This window comes from Lemur catta, chromosome 10 (genome assembly GCF_020740605.2).
Source record: "Lemur catta isolate mLemCat1 chromosome 10, mLemCat1.pri, whole genome shotgun sequence".
Taxonomy (NCBI): domain Eukaryota; kingdom Metazoa; phylum Chordata; class Mammalia; order Primates; family Lemuridae; genus Lemur; species Lemur catta.
Genome location: NC_059137.1, coordinates 38,826,424 through 38,831,016, shown reverse-complemented (window position 1 = coordinate 38,831,016; position 4,593 = coordinate 38,826,424). Strand labels below are relative to the sequence as shown.

At 36.6% G+C, this 4,593-nt stretch overlaps 1 pseudogene; it reads left to right on the top strand.

Annotated features, from left to right (window-relative positions):
* The first annotated feature begins 2,418 nt into the window (after window positions 1–2,418).
* Window positions 2,419–2,523, top strand: LOC123646823 (annotated as a pseudogene).
* The last annotated feature ends 2,070 nt before the right edge of the window (window positions 2,524–4,593 follow it).

Genomic DNA, 4,593 nt, shown 5'->3' with positions numbered 1-4,593 from the left:
TCCCAAACCCCCATCCTGCATGGAAAAAAATGTCTTTCATGAAACCAGTCCCTGGTGCCAAAAAGGTTGGGGACCGCTGCCATGAACTGAGGGATCTGAGTAACTTATTTCCCTGCAACTCTGATGCCCAAAGGAAGAAACATTTCATATAGGTCTTTAGAGATAAAGCTGTATGGGTTTCAGGCCGGGCGCGGTGGCTCACGCCTGTAATCCTAGCACTCTGGGAGGCCGAGGCAGGTGGATAGCTCGAGGTCAGGAGTTCGAGACCAGCCTGAGCAAGAGCAAGACCCCGTCTCTACTAAAAAAAAATAGAAAGAAATTATCTGGCCAACTAAAATATATATAGAAAAAATTACCCAGGCATGGTGGTGCATGCCTGTAGTCCCAGCTACTCGGGAGGCTGAGGCAGTAGGATCGCTTGAGCCCAGGAGTTTGAGGTTGCTGTGAGCTAGGCTGACGCCATGGCACTCACTCTAGCCAGGGCAACAAAGTGACACTGTGTCTCAAAAAAAAAAAAAAAAAAAAGGCTGTATGGGTTTCAGAGACAAGAATGAAAACTACCAACTCAGGAAGTCAGAAAAGTTTTAGTGAAAGAGATGGTACTTCATCAGGGCATCACAGTCATTCACGCTTTGGAAGGTTCTAAAGCCTAGAGGAGAGAGGTTGCCTGAACGGGATAGTGAAGGTACAGGGAAAGGATAAATTAAAACAAAACCCAGAGCGATAGAATGATAGGGAAGCAATAAGAATTTTTGTTAGACTTGGAAATAGAGTCCATAGAAGTAACTATTTCTATGTAGCAGCCTGATAACTGATATGGTTCCTCTGACATTCTATCCTCTTTCATTCCTCCTACACACTGCTCCAAGAAGAGGGGTCCTAAAATGCTGCTTTTACCATGTGTTTTCTCAAAACACTACGCTCACTTTCCAGGGTTTATGCAGTGAAATGCAAATACTCTGACACAGTATCCAGGAAATCCCACAACTCCATTTTTCCTTATTATTGTAGGAAATGTACCCTGAATATTCCTTACATGCCTACATTATGCTAAGCAATGTGTAAGGCACCAAAGATGGATCAACCATGGCCTTTGCTGGGGAGATAGCTATCCCATCACCCACCTACATACACCTAAAGCTAAAGTGAAATATAAGGCAGTTTTAAATTAAATGCCAAATCACTGGGACTGCCAATAATAATTACAGAAATTAAGCAAACAAAAAAATATATACATATATGTTCAAGTAGTAAAGTGAACTTTCCTGAAGAAATAAGTTGGTTTAACTTTACATTTATGCCTAATAACCATCATGATGGTTTTCCTGAAAGCCAGCAATGAGCTCAAATAGTTCCTTTTGCTCATGGGCAAATGAATAATGTTTCTTAGATTTTGACTTGGGTTCCACATAAAAGAGAAATTAAGAGATGGGGTTCTAATTTGTAGCCATAATGAATTCTCAGAACTTCAGGGACCCCAACTAATTGTTGACTGCTGTTTAATATCTTGTACTCATTATGACAGGTGCAATGATTTTCGTCTAAATAGTAAATTTTATTAAGATACTACATCAAGAACTTATATTCACCAGCATGATTCTTTAAAAAAATCATTGCTTACACTAAAGATGAGTGGGCTTACTTACCTACAGAAAAAAGTTTTAAAGTATATTAACTTCTCCTTTTTGATCTAAGTATGAACATGTATAACAGTTTGGAAATTACCATGGATATTTACTTAATTCGATATGAAAATTCTTCCTTGCACTACATAAAATATATAAATGATTAACTTTGCAGTGGTGGTTTGAAACCATGTTTTTACCCTGATCAAACTCCAATTTTGTATAGTAATGAGCAAAAAAATATTCAAAAAAGTGAAAAAATATCTTTTAAGTGTTGCAAACTGGGAATGTACTATGAGTCCAGAGTCTAGCCTTTGGGAAGAAAAAAATATGCCCACAGGGAATCAGGAAGAATGCCCTGAAACTTAGACACTCAAAGACATAGAAATTAGGAGCAAAAGGCAGATCCCAAGGCTTTGGGCAGTGAAGAAGTTGCTAGCACCAGAATGGCTCATTACTCCCAGCTGACACTTAGAGGGGTCAGTATGCCAAGTAGAAGGGGGAGGTCAAAAGGATAGTTACAACAAACTCATAGATAACAAACTCATACTTTTGGATAAGTGCCAGGTAGGGAAAAGGGAGAGAACTTCAGCTAACTCTAGACTTGCCTAAAATACAGAAATATAAATTTCTTAGGCAGAGAAATTCTTTTCCATGTGCTGTGATTGCTCCCTCTGTATTTTATGCAGGCCACTGCATCTTCATGCTAACAACCTAAAGTGTATCCCCTCATCCTTCTCCAAACTCACATGTACAGAGGCAATGTTTATTTCACAAATTTAAACCATTACATATCACTTCTCGGCCTTTTGGCCAAGATCAAGTGTAGTATCTGTTCTTATCAGTTTAATATCTGATATGTCCTAAAAAATAAAAATAAATAAATAAAATAACATATAAAACCCAGTGGATTCTGATTTTCTCAATCAAGTAGAACTCAGAATTTAAGCTAAGGCAGGTATAACCAGAATCCTACTAATGTTTTCTTCTTTTTGGAATTACTCACAAAGTGGAGACTTTCATAACCCAGTTTGACATGTTAATGCTTTTTTCGAATAGCAAGACAAGGTTAGCTGTTGCTGGTGGAATCTCTGAATAAAAAGTATATATGTCCCAGTGTTGGGTTATTTAAAATCCTGCAGTTAAAACACCACAGTAACTGGTAATATTATTCACTTGCCAACTCTAGGTATAGACTTGCCCTTATTTATAATATACTTGCATGTGCCCTAGATACGTCAAAGCTAATTGAGATCTAGGTGTAATTTTTACCATTTCCTTCCAATTATTTACCTGCATAATTCAAATGTTCTAAGTGAATACTTAACTTACATTTTTTAAAAAACAGATATAGAATGCAAATACCAGAAAGAAATCAGCCACATGTAAAACTATGTTTAGTCATTCTCTACAACCTTGAAAATGAGAATCAAATTTGGAAGACTTGTGTTAATGAACTTCAAGACTTATGATAAAGCTACAGTAATCAATACAGTGTGGTATTGGCATAAGAATAAACAAATAGATTAATTAATCAAAAATAGACACAAAGTTATATGAACAATTGTTTTTCAATAAAGGCACCAAAACAATTGAGTGGGTAAAGGGAAAGTCTTTACTACAAATGAAGGACAACTGAATATTCAAGTGGAAAAAGATAAAATTTCACCTTGGCCTCATACCATATATAACAATTATTTCAAGATCATAGACCTGAACATAAGAGCTTAAACTATAATGCCTTTAGAATAAATAATAGGAAAATATAGTTATAACCTGGGGGAAAAAAGATTTCATAGTTGAAAGAAAACAAAAAATACAAAACAGTTTTAAAAGTTACTATTTTCATCAAAATTAAAAATTTTCTGTTCATTAAAAGATACTGTTTATAAATGAAAAGCAAGCCACAGATTGGGAGAAAATGTTTGTGAAACACAAATATGAAAGAAAACTTCTTCCCTGAAGGTATAAATAACTCTTTCAAATAAATAACACCAATATCCCCATTTTTCAAAAGGGCAAAACACAATAGACACCTCAAACATAAAGAATTCTGAACAGACAACTAGTAACAAACAAAGTGATCAACATCCTTAGTCATGAGGGAAATGCAAATTAAAACCATAATGAGATGCCACTATACACCCAGTAGAATGGCTGAAATTTAATACACTGACATCACTAAATGCTGGCAAGGATACCAACGTGTAGGCAACAGAACACTCATACACTTTTGGTAGAAACGTGAAATGTTACAACCTCTTTGGGAAAAGGTCTCACATCCCCCGTCCACTATTTCTGATTACTTTTTATTGTTATTTTGAAGGTGGTGGTTGTCTAGGGGAGAAGAATCACTTATATTTTTCACCATACCTCTGAGGCCTTCCAGCTTCTTCATCATTCTATCTTTCTGTACTCATTTGGGCCCTTTCTTTCTTGTTTGGACTACAACTCTGGAATACAACATTTTTGTCTTTTCCTGCAGCGTCTGTCATCCTTTACTTCTTTGTTTTCACTCCTTTAACACATTATCAAGATTTTGAACCTCTCAGTTCACCTCCTCTATCATCAAGAGGCCTCCCTCCGAGAGCTTCAGCCTGGGCTTCTAGGTCTGGTGCACAGCTGTTATCCAGGGGTACTTCTTACTGCTCTATTTAGTTGATCCACGGTTTACTGTACTTCATGTCTTTCTCACTGGGAGAATCCTTCATTTTACTGGAATGCAGTACCTGAGAAAAAGGTACAGATAAACTTTCTGAGTCCTTGAATGTGTGAAAATACTTAATTTTGCATTTGCACATCATTGATAATTTGGCTGGCTAAAGTATGCTAGGTTTAAAGTTCTGTTTACTTAAAACTTTAGAAGCATCATGCCATCATCTTCTTGACTGCTGAGGAGATGCCTAAAGCCAGTTCAGTCTTATATGTATTATTGTCTCTCATGAAAGGTTTTAGAATCCTCTATATT